The sequence below is a fragment of the Acinonyx jubatus genome, chromosome B1 (genome assembly GCF_027475565.1).
Source record: "Acinonyx jubatus isolate Ajub_Pintada_27869175 chromosome B1, VMU_Ajub_asm_v1.0, whole genome shotgun sequence".
Lineage (NCBI taxonomy): Eukaryota > Metazoa > Chordata > Mammalia > Carnivora > Felidae > Acinonyx > Acinonyx jubatus.
This window is the reverse complement of record NC_069382.1, coordinates 25498629-25522479: the sequence shown is the minus strand read 5'-3', so window position 1 is coordinate 25522479 and position 23851 is coordinate 25498629. Positions and strand designations below refer to the sequence as shown.

Sequence of the window (23851 nt, the reverse complement as noted above, 5' to 3'; positions counted from 1 at the left end):
ATAAATAAGCACATTGATAAATAGGTCAATTTGGCTATGGGATAAAAGTTGCAAATAGAACGTGAGCAGACATAAATAATCCTAATGCTATTTGAAATAAGTGATAACCCGGGGTGCCTGGGTGGCTGAGTCCATTAAACGTCTGTCTCTTGATATCAGTTCAGGTCATGATCTTACAGTTCGTGAGTTTGAGCCCCACATCTGGCTCCGCGCTGACAGCACAGGGCCTGCTTGGGATCCTCTCTCTCTCTCTCTCTCTCTCTCTCTCTCACTCTGATCCTCCCCCACTCATTCTCTCTCCCTCTCTCTCTCTCAAAATAAATAAATGAAACATTAAAAATAAAATAAAATAAATAACAACCCTACAAAAAGGGAGCATAGGAAATCAATTTAGTAATTTTTAAAGACAGTGATTTGATTTTATACCCGCAGGCTAAAGACGAAAACTACTGACTAGTTAGAAGTCCCCGCCACCATCCCCCTCCCCTGCCCAGAGTGGTATATGTTAGCAATTCTGAAACTATGTTATGGAGGCTCTTAGGTTGAACAAATAATGGGATCCAGGTTTTTCACCATCAGGGAATAAAGTTACAAATACATGAAGGGAGAAGGCTAGAACGTACCCTGTAAAGTTGTATTGGATTTGGAGGTGTTAGCATAAACACGGTTATTAAATATACAGATTTGAATATGAACATGAATCTCAGGACCCAAACATATTCCTGTTTGCCAAGATGTCTGTCAACAATGACACCTTAGGAGCAACAAACACATTCAGTGCCCGTATCTGGGTTTTAAATGTCATTCTCCACTAACAGGACCTAGAATACTTCGCAAACTGGCTGATTCTAGGGCTGGACCTACTTACTGTGCAGATAAATGAGGACGTACTCAAAGGATGTTGGGCACATGTCAAGAAGACATGGCAGCCAGACTGAGGGGCTCCCAATGACCAAGTCTGAGACAATATAAGCATCAAAATAAATAAAGATTAAAATGAGAATCCATGAGTACTGATCCTGAATAAGTAAGTGAATAAAGGAGGAGGAGGAAAAGCATTTCCTTATAGTAGAATGTAAATTAGTAAGTGAAGAGTGACAGAATTAGAGAATTATCAACATTTATAAGCACCATAATGATAATCGATTCCGGCAACAATCGGCCAGGATGGTAAAAATAGCGAGTAAAAGAAATACAAGGTTAGCAGGATATTTACATGGTATTAAAAGTCATCTCTCCACAAGACAGTTTTTAATTACAAAGGGTAAAATAGTACCCTTTACAGTAACATGTTGGCAGACCCCATCCTTAACTGGCATATCAAACTTGACATCTCCAGTAATATGTTAACCCTGCACACGTGCCTCCGATCTGATTTCCTGAGAACACACACTGTCTCACTTCTGTGGCATTCCTGCTGAAGTAAGTGTGGATCTAATTATGAAGAAACATCGATAAACTCCAAACTCTCTTACGAGCTAACTGGCCTGTACTCCTCAAAAATGTCCAGGAAGAAAATCTTGAAAAGCCAGCAAGAAAGGCTGAAGAATTGTCCAGATTAGACCCCAGAGAGACTAAATTCTATTAGTCATGTTGGACTGGACTGTATTTTTCCCCCTTCTGCTAAAAGAGCAATAAGGAGGCAATTAGTGAAATTCAATGGTGAATTCTGTAGATTAAATAATATGAGAGCATCACTGTTAATTTTCTGATTTTGTTAAGACTGTGTGGGTATGTATAAGACTGGTCTTGTTTTTAGGAAATATGGCCTAAGTATTGAGAGGACAGGGGACATCAGTTTGCAATTTTCCATCTGATGGTTCAGAAAAATGCAACACAAAAGGGGGGTGGACACAGAAGACAGATATAATAAAATGTTAATATTTGGCGATTCTGGGTGAAGAGCATATTGGAATTTTTATACTACTTTTGCAAAATTTCTGTAAGCCTGAAACCATTTCAAAATAAGTGGTAGAGATAGTAAGGGGGGAAAATATATCTTTCTCCTTTCCTCCCTCCCTCCCTCACCTTCTTCCCTGCCTCCCGCCTACCTTCTCTTTCTCTCTCTCTCTCCCCACACAAACACATAGGAACATGTCTGAAAAAAATGTTGTAAGAGTGTTTCTATCTAGATGGTTGGATATTACATTTAAAATTAATCTTCTTACAGAGAAAACAAAAGTGAAAATAAACAAACGGGACTACATAGATCTAAAAAACTTCTGACCAGAAGAGACCATCAACAAAATGAAAAGACAACCTACTGAATGGGAGAAAATATTCGCAAATTATATATCTGATAAGGGGTTAATACTCCAAAATATATAAAGAATTCATACAACTCAATAGTGAAAAACAAGCAGACTGGTTTAAAAATGGGCAGAGGACCTGAACAGACATCTTCCCAAAGAAGACACATGCCTGGCCAACACATACACGAAAAGATAACCAACATCATTCATCATCAGGGAAATGCAAATCCAAACACAGCGAGAGATCACCTCACACCTGGTAGAATGGCTATTACCAAAAAGACAAGAAAGGACAAGTAGTGGCGAAGATGTGGAGAACAGGCAACTCTTGTGCACTGTTGGTGGGAATGTGAATTGGTGCAGCCACTGTAAGAAAACAGTATGGAGTTTCCTCAAAACATGAAAAACAGAACTGACATATGATCTAGCCATTCTACTTCTGGGTATTTATCCAAAGGGAATGAAAACACTAACTCAAAATGGTATCTGCCCATGTTCATTGCAGTATTATTTATAATAGTCAAGACACAGAAGCAACCTAAGTATCCACTGATAGACAAGTGGATAAATAAAATATGGTGTGTGTGTATATGTGTGTATGTATATATATGGTATATATGTGTATTTGTGTATATATATACACATATATGTATATGTATATATATATATACACAATAGAATATTATACACACACACACGAATATTATTTCGCCTTAAAGGGGAAGGAAAACCTGCTATTCGTGGATGGACCTTGAGGGCATCATGCTAAGTGAAATAAGACAGAGAAAGAAAAATACTATATGTTTTCACTTACATGTGGAATTTGAAAAGAACTGAACCTATAGAAACAGAGAGCAAAATAGTGGTTGCCAGGGGGTGGGTGAAATGGGAACATCTTGGTCAGAGCTTACAAACCTCTGCTTATAAGGTAAGTAAGTTCTGGCCGTGGAATGTAGAGCATGGTTACTATACTTAGCGATAGTCCACGGTACACTTGAAAATTGCTAAGAGAGTAGATCTTGTATGTTCTCACCATAACAACAACAACAAAGGCAATTGTGTGAGATGAATGGTGTGCTAACAAACCTAAGTGTGGTAAACATTTTACAGTCTATACTTGTGTCAGATCATCATGTTGTACACCTTAAACTTACATGATGTTGTATGTCAACTATATCTCAATAAAGCTGGGGGAAAGAAAAGAAAATCAATCTCCTTTATGCTTTTATATTTTGAACATATTCAATCATGGGCATGTATCTATTTTTGGAACATAATGTATATTTGAAAATTTAAAAAGCGCGATCAAGGGCTGTGACTGTTGATGTCATGATGGCACCTTGTCAGTTCAGCTGTCTTGGCCAGATCACTACTCTCCTCGTACATGGTTACACCCATCTGGGCCCTCCCAGCAGCTGTGGCCGTGCCAAAATAGTTCTGAATGGGACTGTGACAGTAAGACAGCTGTAGTCTCAAATGACTTAGAATGTCACATGTTTGTCCCCTGAGGCCACGAGTATATCATGTAACAGAAGGAATTCCGAGAATGGCAACGCGCATACTCTGGTGCAGAAACACCCTGTCATTTTCTGGTGGCCTATGGGTCCCAGAGTGATGAACTTGGACTATGTCCACATGGTTAAAGTGTCATTGATTTTTTTTTTAGCACGAATTGTTATTTATTACAGATTTGCAGAACATGCCCTCTTAATTTTTGTGTGTCTTGGAAAAGTATTCTTTTTCCTTTAGTTACAGTTTTAAAAATAAACCTCAAAGCAGCGTTTCTCACAACGTTGGGCATAAATAACAGAGAGCCAGGAAATACTAGTTTGATTAGCTAACTAGTGTTAGCTAAGCGTCAGGTGTGAGGGACAGGCGTGAGTAGAGGGCTCTGCAATCCGGGTTTTAAAGTCTGGATTATGCAATCGATTTGACAGTTTCTGACTCATTTACGTAACAGCTTTCCGGTGTCTGCAGCTGGGAGGTGACTCTGGTGGGTCACTGAGTTTTCCTCTGCAGCAAAGTGTTAAGACTTCAGGATCTCAGAGGGCAGGTGGCACTCCCACATTCGCCAGAACTTCTGGAAAGGGCTTTCACAGCTAATATGCAAGCAGACATCCTAAATTTTATATCACTCAAAAATCCAGTCCTAACTGATCAAGCTCTTCATATCGCAAAGCTGGGTCTTTTATTTAGTTTGTAATTTTGGAAAGAGAATCACATGTCTAATTGTTCTAAATTCTTCTCATTCCTTTCTGTCATTAGGAGAGAGTATTCCCTAAATTTATTCTCAGAGGCTGCGGCCATTCAAACATGGAGAAAAATTCTTAACCCCTCATTAGAGGAATTTGACACGGAGTTTCTATGACCCCAATTTCTGAGTAACCTCTCTGTTTGACTCCAACAATTTAAAATACACTCTTGGGTTAAATGGCATGCTCTCTGGGAAAACCCAACTGAGTTTCTGATATTTACAAAATATTTAAGAAATCAGGATAAAAGCCTGTACAACTAAACCCTGGACGTTTAAATTTTACTTCCGAAATAAGGGAAGGTATGATAGGACACATGTATTATTCTGTACTGAAATTTGGCATTGTGTTTAGTCTCTTTCCAGAAAATGAATTTAAATCATGATGGGAAATAAAATGTAAAAATGTAGCAAGCCTTAGGATTTTACAATTCAAGTGTGTTTCTGTTGTTTGGGTCATTAATTTTGTCGTGGGTGTTAATTCATCATCACCTTTTAGCAATAGCAAGAGCCAGTCAGTACATGCAGCTAATTAAGGTGGCTTCTATACATACGAATTCATGGAATCCTTACAAGACCTTATGAAGTAGGTACATAAATAAATACATACATAAATACATAAATAAATACATACATAAATAGACACTGAGAGTCGAGAGCTGAAGGTATACTGCTAATAAGTGGCAGAGAACAGATTCAAAGCCTGAATCCTGACTACAGAATACAAGTTTTTAGCTACTGCATTTTGCTGTGTCTGAATTATTATCAGAGGCAAATTGGAATGCTGAATTCCTTTCCCTCTGCCTCCAGGCACAATTTATGTGTCATTTCCCCTTTTCCTTGCACACTGCTATCTGGCTAATGTTTAACAACCGGCCCTCTGAAGAGCTGGTCTGTAGCATATGCCATTTTCCAGGGCCAATTTCCAAGTGGCCAATTTCCAATGACCAGCCTGATGTCACTGAACATGGAGTTGGGAAAAGACACGAAGTAGCACCCATTATATAGTATTTATATCATGTAGACGTGCACCCCATTAGATAGTGTTTGTATCCTAGAGCTACAATAGATGTATATAACCTCAAGGGCACAGAAAATAGTAACATGTAAAAAAAGAATTAGGAAACAGTAAAAATGTTGAGTGTTTATTACCTTAGCTTAAATACAATGTAGTTAATTGTAAATTTATAAAATCTAATTCTCATTTTAGAATTTAGCAATTGGCTTTCAAGAATCCGTTCTATCAGATAATATATTTTATGGAACTCCTTTTTAGTGTAAAATTGGAAGAAGGATGAAAGTAAGGTATTGGGTTACAGTCTCAATGGTGTCTGACTCTGAGCACTCCCCCAGACAAATTTCCGTTTCCAAGACTTTCTTTTCTTTGGGGAGAACAGCCAAGGAATGGATTTGCCTTCTACCGCTGAGATTTTTGGAGTTCTGCTCCGCCATCTGGTGGTTACAATGCGCAATTGCTATTTTCCCCCGTGCTGTCTTGCACTCTTTGCACTGTGGGCTCTTCCTGACTTTCCTTACCCACCAGCATTTTCAGCCATTAATTAGACTTCCAATGGGTAACTTGACTCTCTTAGCTTACAATATCCTACACGAAGGCCTTTAAGATAAATTCTCAGACGTTGGGCTGAAGGGCACTTGACTAACAAATTACCAGGTTTTTTGTCCTTCACTGAGATTGCCGGTGGAGTAGTGGAGAGTATCGCCAGGCTTGGCTTAGAAACATTAATCAGAATAGTTAATGTTTTGACAAATATCCCAAAGTTCTTGTCACTATTTTCTAGAAGGATTACAGGGTCCTCAGCAAATAGGTGTTCACGCATTCCATTTTGCTAGCTCACGGTTCCAAAAACTAAAGGCACGACCCTATCCTTCATCCCATTATCCTGCTATTTCCATCAAGGACCTTGTCTCAGTACATTATTTTATTTTATTTTAAATTTTTATTTATTTATTTTGGAGAGAGACAGAGTGTGAGCGGGAGAGGGGCAGAGAGAGAGAGAGACACACACACACACACACAGAATCTGAAGCAGGCCCTAGGCTCTGAGCTGTCAGCACAGAGCCCCACGCGGGCTTGAACCCACAGACTGTGAGATCATGACCTGAGCCAAAATCAGATGCTTAGCTGACTGAGTCACCCAGGTGTCCCATGATTTTAATATAACAGAAAACATATGTCATCAGATAGAGATGATCGGAGGCTACCTTTTGGTCGTGACCATCCCATCGTGGATCTCTTCAGTGTATGCAGTTAAGCACCAACCTTATTTAGGGAAGGGGTGTCCCAACCATTCTTTCCATCTTCTTCATGTTTGCATTTTCCACTTAGTATTAATTCATTAATACAGCAAACATCTCTTGAGCATAAACATGTGCCAGCCCCTCGACTGGGAGAGGTGGATGTAGAGAAGACACAGACCCTGCCCTGAGGACTCACCAAGCTTGTGGTGGGGGCAAAGCAAGGACGTGGGAGCACTGGGCAAAGCAGGATCTGTGGTTGCTAACGACAAGAGCAGAAGGTTCGAAGCAGAGGGTTGGGGCGGGCTTCCTGGAGGAGCGTGAAAACTGACATTGAAGTCTGTGTCAAATCCGGACAGAGAATATAGGGAAAGGCGAACGGAGGGATGAGATCACAGACGGGGGGAATTTTCAGCAGACCCACAGCGCATGTTGGCTGGAGTCAGAACAGCATGTTCATGAGGCACAAGTAATGAGCGATGATGCTAGAAAGTAGGTGGGGGACAGATCTTGATGGTCTTGATTGCTGTGCAGGAAACGTGGACTTCATCCAGGTGGTAATCAAACATTAGGTAACCTTTCAATGTTTTTAAGCAAAGAAGTAAGAGAGTCAGATCCACGATTCAAGAGTTATCTGTCCAAGCTGTGTGGGCTTTGGGTGCCAAATGTGGGCTTCTTCTCCACCTACGCACACAGGGCATCCAAGCTCCTCACCTGATAAAGAGAAGGACTTGGACGTTTTTAACAAGAGATGCAGAATGTTGCTCACTACTCTTGCCACTTCTGGAAAGCTCTGTTTCATGGAATGAACAACTTTTCACTCATAAAAGAGGGGGAAAAGCTAATTTGGGCAAAAGGGAAACAAGATACTAAAAAAGAAAAAGCTTCCCAATTAAAAAAGGAGGACGAGGAGGAGGCAGAGGAGAGGGGAGGGGAAATGGGAAGAGAAGAATCAGATGGACCCATGGGCAGGAGGGGCTCCTGACAGCCCCAGTGAGAGATGGCAGGACCTGAACTAGGGCAGTAGGAGTAGATAAAGGAAGTTTGTTGAAGGAGAATTGATGGGTTTTATTGCTATAGAGTTTGGGGAATTAAACAAATTTCAGGGAGCATTTCTAGAAAGTGAATTGGTGCAACATCACAAAAGACTTAAATGTTCCTACCTATTAATCTAGTAATTTTACTTCTAGGAGTTTATCTCAAAGTAATCACAGGTGAGCATCAGATGTGCATTATCATATGCTTATCACAGTATTGACAGAGCAGAAGAAACCAGAGAATATATATGTATTTTGATAGATCCGGAAAAAGAGATAAATATCAGGTTATGTTTCTCAAGAATATTTAATGACACGGTTAAATGCTTTTTGATAGATACAATCATGTTAAAAAAAATCAGGCTTCACAGCGTATGGTATGATTCCAATTTTGTAAAAACAAAACCAACCCCCCACCCCAAAAAAAACCTGTCTATATGTACAGAAAAAAAAGAAAGAAAAGCAAGAAAATATTAACTGTGACTATTTCTGAATGATAAGATTGCGGATTGATTCTTCTTTATACTTTGATTGGGCTTTCCAAAATTATATACAATTAACCTATATTATTCTAATAAACAAAAAAGTAATAACTTTAAAATAAAATAAAATAAAATATAAAATAAAGTAATAAATATAAATAAAGTAATAAAATATAAAAAGGAAATAATCAAACCTTTAGCCTAAGTTACTTGCTGAGAGTCTTGTCAAATATTTACATTTGAGGGGCGTCTGGCTGGCTCAGTTGGAAAAGCGTGCGATTCTTGATCTCAGGGTTGTGAGTTCGAGCCTCACCTGGGGTGTAGAGATTACTTAAATAAATAGTGCTTAAAAATATTTATTTTTGGGGGGCGCCTGGGTGGCGCAGTCAGTTAAGCGTCCGACTTCAGCCAGGTCATGATCTCTCGGTCTGTGAGTTCAAGCCCCCCGTCAGGCTCTGGGCTGACGGCTCGGAGCCTGGAGCCTGTTTCCGATTCTGTGTCTCCCTCTCTCTCTGCCCCTCCCCCGTTCATGCTCTGTCTCTCTCTGTCCCAAAAATAAATAAAAACGTTGAGAAAAAAAAATTTAAAAAAATATTTATTTTTTTAATGTTTATTTATTTACTTTTGAGACAGAGACAGCAGCAGAAGAGCAGAGGGAGGGAACCCCACATAGGTTCTGCACTGTCAGCACAGAGCCGGATGGAGGGGGTGCTTGGACCCAGCAACTGTGAGATCATGACCTGAGCTGAAGTCAGATGCTCAACTGAGCCACCCAAGCGCCCCTTAAAAAAATACTTAGATTTAGGTTTGAATATAGTTTATTACAAAAACATATACAATGACTTTTTAAAAGTTTTATTATTTATTTATTTTGAGAGATAGAGTGTGAGCAGTGGAGGGGCAAAGAGAGAGGGCAACAGAGAATCCTAAGCAGGCTCCACACTAGCAGTGCAGAGCCCAACTTGGGGCTCAATCCCACAAACTGTGAGATCATGACCTGAGCCAATATCAAGAGTCAGTCGCTCAATGGACTGAGCCACCCAGATGCCCCCAGACAATGACTTGGAAAAAAAAGAATGATGTAAAAACTAAGGATCAATAAAAAAAGAATATCCCTTTTTTTAATTATGAAGTTCAACGTAGTTGGTGTGATTAAACTTTAAATTAACTTATGAGCTTCAGGCAGTTAGGACAGAAAGAAAAAAAACAGGGTCAGCACATTTTCATTGCAATGCGTTGCATCTCATACCAGACCAGCGAGGGAAATAACTATTATTTCTAAGCACTGTTTTCTAAATTCCATTCCTTAATGAGGCTTATAATGTAGGAGACTGGGTGATAGAGACTTCAATGTGCACTATGACAATGTAATAAACTGACGTAACAGTGTGACTTATGCAAATCCTAAGACATAGGATGAAATTCAGTAAAGGCAGCCGTAGGCAAAAGATACAGCTAAGGATATACCCTCTGATGCTTCAGCAAGATGCGAAAAAATAGAAATTAGATTGCCGAGAGAATATTTCTTCCGCTTTACTGTGCTTAAGAAACACAGGGCTCACTCCAAATAAAAACAGCTTCCTAGGTCTCTCTTCCTAAAGACTCCAGTTCAGTTGACCTGGAGCGGAGTCTAGAAATCCTTACATTAAACGTAATAAATAAACGCCCAGGCCATATCGGAGGCAGGTGATCCAGGAAGCTTATTTGGAGACGAATAGACCCTAGGGAGGGAAGGGGACTGTTGCCAAGCCCTTTCTGCACCTTGCCTAACTAGCGCTTCTCTTAGCAGCCTGTACTCTTAGCAAGATCCTCTAGCGCCAGGGTTCCGAATCAGTAGTCTTCAAACAGAGGTATAGATAGCTCTGAGCTTGCACGGGAACTTTACAAGAGTTTCTTGCAAGACGTCTTCAGACACTTGTTTACAGATAAGTCGCTTCCCTTTGTGCTAAAATCCTTCCCTTTGTCTAAAATTGAAGGTGTGACGCCACCAGGGGGCGCCTCTTCCCAACACGCCCTGCCCTTCCCACCCGCTCTGCTTCCACACCCCGCCCGCCCCCAAGCCTATTCTGCCCTGCAGCGCAAAAGCCTCTGCGGTAACTAGCAAAAGAACAGTTTTATATGTTGGTGTCTGCTGGACTGTAATGTCAGGGTAACAAGTGCTTTTGCAAGTCAGGAGCAGAATGAAAGAGCTGATTTGTCAGCTGACAGAAGATTGGAAATGAAGATATGATCGATCAGGGTGCAGTTCCTGGTGTAGAGGAATCGTTGCAGAGGAATTTTAAGAGGTGGATGTAACAACATAGCTACCATTTCCACTTATTTACTTATGTCAATGACCTTTCTCTTCGTTTCAGTCTTTTTTTTTTTTTACAGGAAGTTAGCAATAAAAGAGCCCCATTCACGTAATGAAATGATGTACTTCTAATGCGTCTTCACTTCTTATGCTGAATATTTATCACAATTTGAAAGATCCTGAAAGATGTTGCTTTGATTAAAATTATGTACCACTAGTTGTAAACGTAATCAATCCAAAGGAAGAAAATTGTAACAGAGTTCTATGATGATTGGAAACAAACAAAAAAAAAATTCAAATTTCTATTGAGATACATATGTCTTTGCGGCCAAGAAATATGAAGCATGGCTGAAAAAAAAGAGTTCCGAGCTTAAAAAAGTGTTGCCAGAGGAGACGATTCTGGTAGAAATGAAATGGAGACAAGGAGGAAAATAATAATGTCAAATGTCTTACTGTGAAAGGAGCTCATGCATATTTAAAATGGATCGTGGTGGTTATTAAATCTCTAGACTGTTTGGATTCTGTTGAATATATTACAAGGACTGATAGTTTTGTTTCTAAATGTCAGCATTTACAAATATATCAGAAATGACATCTTTTGTAGTGATTTAAGTGTGATGAAGAAGTCTCTATATCAGCTTAACCATGTGCAAGGTGTGTAGTTTTTTTTACCAATTCTGTTTTACAAGTAAAAAAGTTTGAGGTCATTCTTTATTTTTGAGAGAGAGAGAAAGAGAGAGCAGGGTAGGGGCAGAGAGAAGGAGAGAGAAAGTCTTCAGCAGGCTCCCCACCCAGCACAGAGCCTGATGTGGGGCTTGATCTCACAACCCTGGGATCATGAACTGAGCAGAAATCAAAAGTCAGACGCTTAACTGACTGACCCACCCAGGCACCCCCTGAGGTCACTGTTTGAATGATGCACGCTGCCATAGAGTCTCTCTGTGTGAGGGGGCTTGGCTACAGACTGAGAGTGAGTGGGGCATGTGTTGAAAAGCTGCATTTATTTGCATAAGCATTTTGTTTTTATACTGCACAGTACAGATCATCAAAAAATAGCAAAGCTTTCTAATAGCTGCTTTTATTCTTTAAAAAAAAAGTTTTTTAATGTTTATTTTTGAGAGAGAGAGACAGAGTGTGGGCAGGGGAGGGGTGGAGAGAGAGGGAGACACAGAATCTGAAGCAGGCTCCTGCCTCCGAGCTGTCAGCACAGAGCCCGATATGGGGCTCAAACCCACAAACTGTGAGATGAACCTGAGCTGAAGTCGAACACTTAACAGACTGAGCCACCCAGGCGCCCCTAGCTGCTTTTATTCTCATTCACGTCGTAAACAAATGGTTGAAAAAGCATCAATTGTCCATATCCTGAGAATAGCATTCATGTTTTTATTGTGGATTTGCAGGCACTGGAAATTGAGGAGCAGTGCTATGGGAATTTTTCTCATGAACCTTCTATGGACTTATTCCAGCAAGTGAACATATGCTTGATGGGGCTCGAAGCCTTCTCACTATATCCAGGAGCCTGCTTGCGATTCTCTCTCTCTCTCTCTCTCTCTCTGCCCCTCCCCTGCTCATGCTAAGTAAATAAACTTTTAAAAATTCTGATTTTATTTATTTTTTTAATTTTTTAACATTTATTTATTTTTGAGACAGAGACAGCATGAACAGGGGAGGGTCAGAGGAAGAGGGAGACACAGAATCTGAAACAGGCTCCAGGCTCTGAGCTGTCAGCACAGAGCCCGACGCGGGGCTCAAACCCACAGACTGTAAGGTCATGACCTGAGCCGAAGTTGGACGCTTAACCGACTGAGCCACCCAGGCGCCCCTAAAAATTCTGATTTTAAATAGTTTGTTAGGTTTTCAATTCTTCTCATACTCCTTCCTCTGCTTTGTGAAGGCCATGTCCTTATTTTTTCAATTTCTGAACTCCTTTTCGTTTCAAACATGTTCCCAAGAGGGCAATACATGCTAGCAGATGGGATCGTACTGCCCCACCATTTCTCAGAATTATGCCTCACCATAAGCTGAAAAGATGTGAGGCACATCGGATTTTACTGGAAAATGGTATTAACCGGTACGGTAATAGAAGGCTGAACGCTTTAAAAAAGCCTCTGGTTCTCCCCCCGCACCCCAGTGTGCCTCCTTTACTTCCCACATGGAGCGCTTCACTTCTGGTCACCAAATGTGTGGGTCCTTTCCCCCCACATGAAGCACACACCAGCTGGGCATCTGACGATTTAACTCAGTTCTAACACCATCTGCCAGGAAACAGTGTCAGACCCCACAGGCTAATGCTGACTGCCTCCTCCGTCAGACGCCAATCACGGGGAGCAGGCCCCCATACTCGCAACTTCTGTCTAACTTAGCTACAAATTGGAGGTTCCCATGACCCCCTTCTCAGGTCCCATTAATTTGCCAAAGCAGTGCCCAGAACTCAGGGAAACGCTTGCTTCTGCTCACCAGGTTATTGAAGGATATGATTAAGGACACAGATGGACGCCCAAATGAAGAGATACATAGAATGGCGTCTGGAAGGGTCCCGGGTGCAAGAACCCCTGTCTCCATGGAGTTGGGGTTACCTTCCCAGTAGGTGGATGTGTTTACACACCGACCTGGAAGTTCCTTGCAACTCATACTTTTGGGATGTTTATGGAAACTTCATCGCACAAGCATAATTAATCACTCACTGAGCTTTCAGCCCCTCTCTTTCCTCAACAGAATGGGGGCGGGGCTGACAATCCCAAGCTTCTAATCAGGGCTCCATCTTTCTGGTGACCAGCCCCCAGCCAGGAGCCATTAGAACAAAGACACTCCCTTCATCCGGGAAGTCACGAGGGTTTCAGGACCTTTGTCCCAGAAACCAGGGGCAGAGACCAATATATGTTTTCTATTATCTCGCGGGGACTTAAAGTCCTAACTGACCAAAACTTCATAGAAACAATTATGCCCCGTTGTATTTGGTAAGCTATTCAACATCTTTGCATAGCACATTAAAAAAAAAATAGCTTGCTTTGTGGACAGTGAAAGTCATGATTACAGGACAAATGATTTCTGATTGTGCCCAGCAGTGTGTGAGAGCCACAGTGCCAAGGGCTTCCTCTGCTCTGCCTGATGCCTGTGGGCTGCAGAGCCTTCAGCCAATACTGAAAAAGCAATAGAGCCAAATCAGAAGAGCACAAAATGAAGGAACCACAAGAAAAACTTATCTGGAATTTCCACGACTCAAAGGCAGTCCCCGTGAAAACTTTATCCTATTTTCTTCTAGTCTATTCTTCCATAGTTTTGACTATCTGAGACCGTGGACTATATGGATGTGTGATGGTGGTCTCAAGTCCACACCGTTTGAGAACCAGCCGGGGAACGGATGGAATCAGAGCAGGGGCAGATGGTGGGCAGATAGGCCTCCTGGGGCAACGGAGAGAAGCAGGCGGAGCCGTTACCGAGGGCCCTCTAGGGACGGCCTCTACCTGCGGCCTGGAACGGGATGCAGCCTTGTGGCTATGGAGCCAGGGTCAGGAACAAGGGAAGATCAATGTTGATACTCATTTCTTCAAATGGAAGCACATAGATTACCAGTGTGTATTTATGACAGATTGGTGATGCTAACCTCTGTATGAGACGGAAGGGATTCTGCAAAGACTTAGTTATTTTCTCAACCCTCACAGAGTTGCCTGGACAGAGTGATGCCAGTCATTTCAGCTGGAAGTCAAGGGCCAAGACAAACCTCTCAAGACCTCTTACCTGCTCCCTCGGGGAGTAACCACATTTCTGCTAATTTCTTTCTTTTGGGTTAATTAAATTGGGACATACAGCAGGTGTATAGCTGTGTACATGTGTGTGTGTATGTGTGTGTATAAGATGTCACATCCTACAGACCTCTAACTGTCCTCTAACACTACAGCATTATAGCATGAACACTCTCCCAGGTCACATGAATACACAATATTCTATTTCACGGTTATGCCATCCTTTCTCCAATATAGTATTATATACAAGTTTCTATCTTGTTGTTGTTGTTATTATTATTATTATATAGTGCCCCATGTTTCAACATTTAGAAAGTATTTCTACAGATCTCATTCATTTGTTCTTTACTGATATCTACTATGTATAAGTCACCAGCCTGGGTAATTTAGAGGATCCAGAATTTATGATTGGCCCAGAATTTATGATTTACAGAAGAATGAGTACCCGATGGATGGAATCAACTCCTTTGATTGCATGGCTTCACAAGGACGCTGTGAGCTGGGCAAGGCAGATGTCACTTCTCCATTGTTTTGGTAGGTGGGAACCCTCGAAGAGCAGAAATTAAGACACTTCCCTGAGGTAACACAGAAGGTGCCTTTAGCCTCAAACTTGATTGTTTGGCTGGGTCTTGATTTCTGCATTGAAAGAATCACTTTCATGCAGAACTTTTTTTTAAGTTTAGCTATTGATTTTGAGAGAGAGAGAAAGAAAGAGGCAGAGAGAGAGGGAGAGAGAGAGAATTCCAAGTCGGCTCCACACCATCAGTACAGAGCCCGACGTGGGGCTTGAACTCTCAAACCGTGAGATCATGACCTGAGCCAAAATCAAGAGGTGGACACTTAACTGACTGAGCCACCCAGGCACCCCCTTTCATTTAGAATTTTAAAGTCTTTGTTCCATTATTTTCTTACTGTCAGGGTTGCCATTCAGAAGTCTGACACCATCTGGATTCCTGTTTTTTATTGTATATAGTTCTAGAAATGTTTAGATTTTTCTTTTCATCTCCCTTTCTGAAGTTGATGGACTATGTGTCATATGTTGTGAGTCTTTATTTATAGTCATAGGCACTCGATGGGTCTAGAATCTGCAGAACTGTGTCTTTAGCATGGGGAAGTTTTCTTCCGTTTGTCTTTGACAACACTCTGCACTATTTTCTCCCTTCCCTCGTGGAATTCTGATTATTTGGCCATTGCGCCTCTTGTGACGATCCTCTGATTCATTTACTTCTCACCTCCTCTTGTCTTTTAAAAGAACCATCTGAGAGATTTATTTTTGACATGTTTACCAATTCTTTAAAAATATTGGCTATCAGATTTTTAATTTCCAAGGCTTTTCTTGTTCTTTGTGCTTTTCAAAGATTTATATTCACCCTGTTTCATAGATGCCACATTGACTTATTTCTCTGAGCATATTCATTTCCATGGAATTTTCTTTAGACTCTGATTCTAGAGTTCTCTCTTATCCAGCAAGAGAGCAGATGCAGAATTGAATATGAGAGAGTCTAATATCCATAAGGAGAAAAGAGCCTTGAACAGGGGTTTCATCTCTGTATGTATGTATGTATGTATGTATGTATTTATATTTATTTTTGAGACAGAGAGAGACAGAGCATGAGTAGGGGAAAAGCAGAGAGAGAGGGAGACACAGAATCTGAAGCAGGCTCCAGGCTCTGAGCTGTCAGCACAGAGCTGGACGCAAGGCTCAAACCCATGAACCGCAAGATCATGACCTGAGTTGAAGTCAGACGCTTAACCAACTGAGCCCCCAGGCGCCCCTTGTCTCCTTATTTATTGAGCTCACAAGATATTACCCATGTGGCGAACATGAAGAAAACAAGATCTACACACATGAACAGGGAGAAAACAATCAGACAGTAATGATCAACTTGAATGTGTAAGAAGCAAAGGGTCTAGGGGGCAAGTGGAGTTTGTGATCAGAGTTCAATAGGATATCAGCATCAGTGGAAAGTAATTTCCTGCAGGTGATATAACAAGTCACTCGTGAGCCCATTACAATATCTCGCTAACCTCAGGCACTTCCCCGCTGCGGTGGCTTTCCACCCTAAGCTTTTTTCTACCCCATTTATGTAAGCAGAACCTGTTTCACACACACTGTTTTCTTCTAAACACTGTTTCTTCTTCTCTGTTTCTTCTAAATTTCTGGTTTCCATTTGTTTGTTTTGGTCTTTTTCACTTTACTTTCACATTTGTTTTAGTTCTTTTCCTCAAATACCTGGCAAGTGGTGCCTGGCCATTAATGAGAGGGGCATATGTCCGAGCTGATCAGAAGTTGTGTGTCTTCTGAGCTTGGTGTCTGGTGGGCTTTACTGCAGCTTGGCTGGAAAGGGGCCTCACTGCTGTACTGCTTTACTGGGTGACATCTCAATGTTCACACCTCCCCGAGGAGGATGCATGTCCCCCATTTCCTGCCAGGAGGGTGCAAGTCTGGGAGCCGATGTTACGGAGCATGGCAGAGAAAGGGGTCAGGTGGGGTGGCTCCTGGCTCAACTTGCAGACTTTCACTTACTCCTGTTTTTAATCTGGCATCTCATTCCACCCATCGGAGGGACCTTGATTATCATCTCTAAAAAAAACTTGCAGCTATTCTTAGGGTTTCTTGATAACTTATTCAGATACCAATCTAAGCCTGACTGTAATGCTGGACTTTATTTCCTCAATCCTGTTTATTTCCAGTACAGGTGAGCATCAGAGGGAAAGCTGCTGATTCCGCGGCTCTACATCAGGAAGCGGTTCCTGCTCAATTGCTATTTACACTCAGAGCTACAGATATTTTAGTCATGAGATACAAGAAAAAGAGGCAATAAAATAAATGAACATCTTACCGACCGACAAGTGTTCAAACACGTGTCAGTATAAACCGTCAACAGCAATTATTCATGTAATGGATGAAACTGAAAAGTCTCACGTCACAAGAAAGACACATTTGTTTAGAAATCTTTTTCAGCGACATAATATCCAGCACTGGCAGATATAACTAGCCTAGCGTTTCCTGGCTATTGAAATGAAAGTTTGCAATGATGCCACCACTCATGGCTGGATAACCCCCCCTTTTTAAAAAAATTTTTAATGTTTATTTATTTCTGAGACAGAGACAGAGCTTGAGCAGGGGAGGGGCAGAGAGAGAGGGAGACATAGAATCTGAAACAGGCTCCAGACTCTGGGCTGTCAGCACAGAGCCCGACGTGGGGCTCGAACTCATGAGCTACTGTGAAATCATGACTTGAACCAAAGTCGGACACTCAACCGACTGAGTCACCCAGGTGCCCCAAACCTTGCATCCTTTTTATAATACAGATGATTTTTCAAGTTGGGTATTTCTGCAGCAATTACACCAAGTCTTTTGTGTTTCTAGGATCAGCCTTAGCTTGTGCGGTGATGAGATACCTTTCCTCAAGTCCTTGCTAAAGCGTGGAATTCATCTGATGGTAGATCAGGTTTTGCATCCCACAATAACAGCTAAAGCCTGAAGAGCAAAACTCCTGAGCTGCTGTCGGCTCCTTCGTCCTCTGTCCTCGGGACAAAAGCCCTTCAACAAGCTCCCTGCTGATGGTTCCAGAAAGCCCGGCCTCTTTAACCCGGTCAGCAGTCGGACCCTGACTTGAGCAGCCGAATCAGAGCCCAGGCCATACTTGCTCCGCTGGTCATGCGGGTCTGAGAGCTCATTCTCTGACCCTAAGCCCAGCCGCATCTATTTCCTGTTGGTCCCCAAGACTGAGTTCTTCACGAAGCTACCTAAGTCCTTTTTGGCCCTTGGGGACGGTGGGGTCAGGACTCTTGTTTAGTTGGGCTCCTCTGAGGAGTAGACACCAAAATAGAATTCTGTGAGCAAGGGATTTACTGGGGGTACACTGTGAGGGGCAGACCAGGAGCATGGGGACCAGGCCGGGAGCCTGCAGACCAGAGGCCCTGACTCTGGGACCAGAGTGAAGGTGGCAGTGCTGGTGTCCACATTAGCACCTTCTGCTGAGTCTCATTGCGACTGGGCTCTGAACTTCTGTGCTTCCCAGCACCTGGAACATAGCCATATCCATCTCGTTTCCCATGGAAAGATCTGCAGCTGATCTTACTTCAGCCTTTCTCTGCCTCAAGGCCTCTCTGGGCCACTGTGATGCCCATCAGTGCCACCATGGGGCAGGGGGACCCCAGGGGAGCTGTCTCAGCTGCCCTCACGGTGACTGCATGCTGGCTGCAGCCTCTCCTCATCTGGGGGAAGGAATCCCGGGGTCCTGCTGTTTCCCAGGATCCATCCAGGAGGAAAGATACAGGCAACTTCTGCTGTTAGCTCCTCTGGAGGTTTTGTTATCCCATGCCCCACAGGTCAGGTGGGGACGTGGGAGGCGGACCTAGAACCTCATTCTCTGGGCCATCGTGCAATATTTTCATGTTTGCCTCCATTCTGCTTCTCTCTGTCTAGCTAAGGGGATCATCTCTTCTGGGGTAGAAAATTGGGTCAGCAGTATTCTTCTAAAATCTATCACTACAGAATGGGACAAGATATTTGCAAATGGCATAAAGGGTTAGTATCCAAGATCTATAAAAAACTTATCAAGCTCCACACCCAAAAAACCAATAAGTCAGTGAAGAAGTGGCAAAAGACATGAATAGACACTTCTCCAAAGAAGGCATCCAGATGGCCCACCGACATGAAAAACTGCTCCACATCACTCATCATCAGAGAAACACAAATCAAAACCACAATGAGATACCACCTCACACCTGTCAGAATGGCTAACATGAACAACTCAGGCGACAACAGATGTTGGCGAGGATACGGAGAAAGGGGGACCCTTTTTCACGTCTGGTGGGAAAGCAAACTGGTGCAGCCGCTCTGGAAAACAGTATGGAGGTTCCTCAAAAAATTAAAAATACAACTACCCTATGACCCAGCAATTGCACTACTAGGTATTTATCCAAAGGGTACAGGCATGCTGATTCAAAGGGGCACATGCACCCCCATGTTTATAACAGCACTATCGACAACAGCCCAAGTATGGAAAGAGCCCAAATGTCCATTGACTGATGAATGGATAAAGATGTGGTGTGTATATACAACGGAGTATTACTTGATCAAAAAGAAAGAAATCTTGCCATTTGCAACAACATGCATGGAACTAGAGTGTGTTCTCAGCGAAATCAGTCAGAGAAAGACAAATAACATGTGATTTCACTCATATGTGAATTTGAGAAACTCAACAGATGAATATAGGGAAGGGAAGGAAAAATAAGATAAAAACAGAGAGGGAGGCAAACCATAAGAGACTCTTAAGTACAACAGAACAAACTGAGGGCTGCTGGAGGGGTGTTGGGTGGGGGAGAAGGGCTAAAGGGGTGATGGGCATTAAGGAGGGCGCTTTGTAGAATGAGCACTGGGTGTTATATGTAATAGATGCATCACTAAATTTTATTCCTGAAATTATTATTACACCATATGTTAACTGACTTGGATTTAAATTAAAAAAAATTAAAAACTAAAAAATTAAAGAAAATAAAGTATTCCATATTTAGAAAAAAATGAAAATAAAAATAAGCCTATAGACACACCTAGAAAACCGATTGGAGGATTAACACAACAATCTGCACAACCTGAACCACAAAATTTAGCAGGTATGTGGTGCAGAGAGGTGAACTTGGGGAGCAAGAAGGAGCAGGAAGGGAGGTGCTTTTGCAAGCAGAGAGAGGACAGAGACTGGGGGGGAGGGAATACGGGAAAAGCACCCCTTCCCAAAAGCAGCTGGAGAAAATGTAGAAAATTAGAAATAGCCACAGGTGCTAAACTAAAAAGGGAGAAAGGAGAAAGGAGAGGGTTTAAATTCCATTAAGACTATAAGCAAAGGGAATGCAAAGGCTGCAGCTCTGCAGCTCCATACCTGGCGGTGCTCTGGTGGGAAGGGCGAATCCCCAGGAACAGACTGGGGTCCGGGAGGTTCTCGGGCCACACGGGGAAAAGCGGTTCCACTGCTGGAAGGACACTTGGTAAAGACCGTTGAAGCCACCGGGTCCCAGCAGACCCCGGAAGGCGGCCACATTCGCTGGTGCTGGAACAAGGTCTTTAAGGGTGAAGCCTGGTGCCAGGTGTGTGTTGTGATTTTCCATCATCCCTGAAACGCTGCACCAACACTGTCTTGCGAACGTTTTCTGGGGCGGGCTGGCACCTGGCCAGTCTCGGGGTACCAGCAGCAGCAGGGTCCAGCAAGTGTTCCTGGGTGCAGCTGATATTCGGCCATTGCTCATTCGGCCATTGCTCGGTGAGACCCTCCCACAGAGGGGCGGAACGGGTCAAAGCCGCAGTCCTTCGGAAGTAAGGGGCAGGGGAAAACAGCCGCATCTGAAGGAAAACAGCCGCATCTGAGGGAAAACTCGGGAGAGAGGTACTGCCTGGGGCCTGGTCACGGAGAGTGGAACAGCGGGGAGTGGACGAAAGCTGAAGACAGAGGATGGGTGCGCGAATGCTGATCCCGGAGAACAGACTGCGTAGCTGGGTGGTGCCATTTTCCACCGCTCCCGCGCATGCGCATACACGCATACGCGCCTACGCACCTACGAGCCTACGCACCTACGAGCATGGAAACACTCCACCCCAGTAGGCTAGCAGCGCCATCTAGTGGAGAGAGGAGCCATTACACTGAGCCGCCCAACTGGGCCAACTTCCCTCTTCAAGAACACAAGTCTCACCACCTGCTTCTAGGGGAAAACCAAGCAATTTCAGTCCTGCTTCAATCTGTTAGCAGGTCCATCTATTCAATTTTCTTTCTTTTTTTTTTCTTTTTCTCTTTTACACTTTTCTTTTTCTTAAATACCGAAAGAGAAAAAATTCATTTTTATTTTCAATTTTTATTAAAAACAGTTTTCTTTAATTTTTATCACTATATTTTTTACTTTTGTGTAAATTTTTTCAAATTCTATTTTACTTCCATCATTTTATTTTAGTCTACTTCAGTGTATTCACCTTTTCAAATTTTCAAACAATTTCCTTTTTTCTTTCTCTTTCTTTTTTTCTTTTCTTTTTCTTGAATGCAGAAAGAGAAAAACTTCATTTTTATTTCAATTTCTATTTAAAATATTTTTATTTAATTTTTACTATATTTTTTGCTTTTATGTAAATATTTTCAAATTCTATTTTATTTCCATCATTTTATTTTAGTCTACAACAGTGTATTTACTTTTTCAAATTTTCAAACGATTTCTTTTTTTCTCTTTTTCATTTCTTTTCTTTTTCCTTAAATACAGAAAAAGAAAAAAATCATATTTGTTTTTACTTTTCATTAAAAATATTTGTCTTTAATTTTTCTCTACTATATTCTTTACTTTTGTGTATATTTTTTCAAATTCTATTTTACCCATCATCTCATTTTAGTCTACTTCAGTGTATTCATTTTTTCAAATTCTCAAACAATATCCTTTTTTTTCTCCCCCCCCTTTTTTCCCTCTAATGTATCAAACCACTTTCAACACCCAGACCAAAACATACCTAGATTCTAGCATCATCTATTGATTTTTTGTGTGTGGGTGTGTTTTTAATTCTTAATTTTAATATTTTTTAACTTCAATTTTTTTAATTTCAATTTTTTTAATTTCAATTTTTCGGGGCACCTGGGTGGCTCAGTTGGTTAGGCGACAAGCTTCAGCTCAGGTCATGATCTCACAGTTTGTGAGTTCAAGCCCCATGTCGGGCTCTGTGCTGACAGCTCAGAGCCTGGAGCCTGCTTCCAATTCTGTGTCTCCTCCTCTCTCTGCCCCCTGCCCTGCTCACACTGTGTGTCTGTCTCTCAATAATAAATAAACGTTAAAAAATTAATTTCAATTTTTCTACCTCATTAATTCCTTTTCTCCCTTCAAAATGACAAAACAAAGGAATTCACCCCAAAAGAAAGAGCACGAAGGAACGACAGCCAGGGATTTAACCAACACAGATACAAGCAAGATGTCTGAACCAGAATTTAGAATCACAATAATAAGAATACTAGCTGGAGTCAAAAATAGATTAGAATCCCTTTCTGCAGAGATAAAAGAAGTAAAAAATAGCCAGAATGAAATAAAAAATGCTACAACTGAGCTACAATCACGGATAGATGCTGCGGCAGCAAGGATGGACGAGGCAGAACAGAGAATCAGTGAAATAGAGGACAAACTTATAGAGAAGAACGAAGCAGAAAAAAAGAGGGAGCTTAAGGCAAAAGAGCACGATTTAAGACTAAGAGAAATCAGTGACTCTAAAAAGGAACAACATCAGAATCATCGAGGTCCCAGAAGAGGAAGAGAGAGAAGTAGGGGTACAAGGGTTATGTGAGCAAATCATAGCAGAAAACTTTCCTAACCTGGGGAAAGACACAGACATCAAAATCCAGGAAGCACAGAGGACCCCCATTGGTTTCAACAAAAACCGACCATCAACCAGGCATATATATCATAGTCAAATTCACAAAACACTCAGGCAAGGAGAGAATCATGAAAGCAGCAAGGGAAAAAAGTCCTTAACCTACAAGGGAAGACAGATCAGGTTTGCAGCAGACCTATCCACAGAAACTTGGCAGGCCAGAAATGAGTGGCACGATATATTCGGTGTGCTGAATCAGAAAAATATGCAGCCAAGAATTCTTTATCCAGCAGGCCTGTCATTCAAAATAGGAGAGATAAAAAGTTTCCCAGACACACAAAAATTAAAGGAGGTTGTGACCACTAAACCAGCCCTGCAAGAAATTTTAAAGGGGACTCTCTGAGGGGGGAAAAGATGAAAATATATATACCAAAAACAACAAAGATTAGAAAGGACCAGAGAACACCACCAGAACTCCAACTCTACAAGCATCATAATGGCAATAAATTCATATCTTTCAGTACTCACTCTAAACGTCAATGGACTCAATGGTACAATCAAAAGACATGGGGTAAGAGAATGGATAAGAAAACAAGATGCGTCTATATGCTGTTTACAAGAGACCCACTTTAGACCTAAAGACACCTTCAGATTGAGAATAAAGGGATGGAGAACCATCTATCACGCTAATGATCAACAGAGGAAAGCTGGAGTAGCCATACTTACATCAGACAATCTAGACTTTAAAATAAAGGCTGTATCAAGAGATGCAGAAGGGCATTATATCATAATCAAGGGTCTATCCACCAAGAAGACCTAACAATTGTAAACATTTATGCGCCAAATGTGGGAGCACCCAAATATATAAATCAATTAATCACAAACATAAAGAAACTCATCAATCGTAATACCATAATAGTAGGAGACTTCAACACCCCATTCACAGCAATGGACAGATCATCTAATCAAAAAATCAACAAAGAAACAATGGCTTTGAATGACACACTGGAGCAGATGGACTTCACAGATATATTCAGAACATTTCATCCTAAAGCAGAAGAATATACATTCTTCTCCAGTGCACATGGAACGTTCTCCAGAATAGACCATATACTGGGACACAAATCAGCCCTCAGCAAGTTCAAAAAGATTGAGATCATACCGTGCATATTTTCAGACCACAACACTATGAAACTCAAAAT

The 23851-nt window shown here is 41.7% G+C and overlaps 1 long non-coding RNA gene across 1 annotated transcript in view; it reads right to left on the bottom strand.

The window, feature by feature from the left end:
• The window catches only part of LOC128314359 (uncharacterized), a 39279-nt gene extending 18624 nt beyond the window's left edge, over positions 1–20655 (bottom strand). Inside the window, exon 1 of the long non-coding RNA XR_008295896.1 lies at positions 20203–20655. This is a non-coding gene — a long non-coding RNA (uncharacterized LOC128314359). The remainder of the gene's footprint in view (positions 1–20202) is intronic.
• Between the last annotated feature and the right edge of the window lie 3196 nt (positions 20656–23851).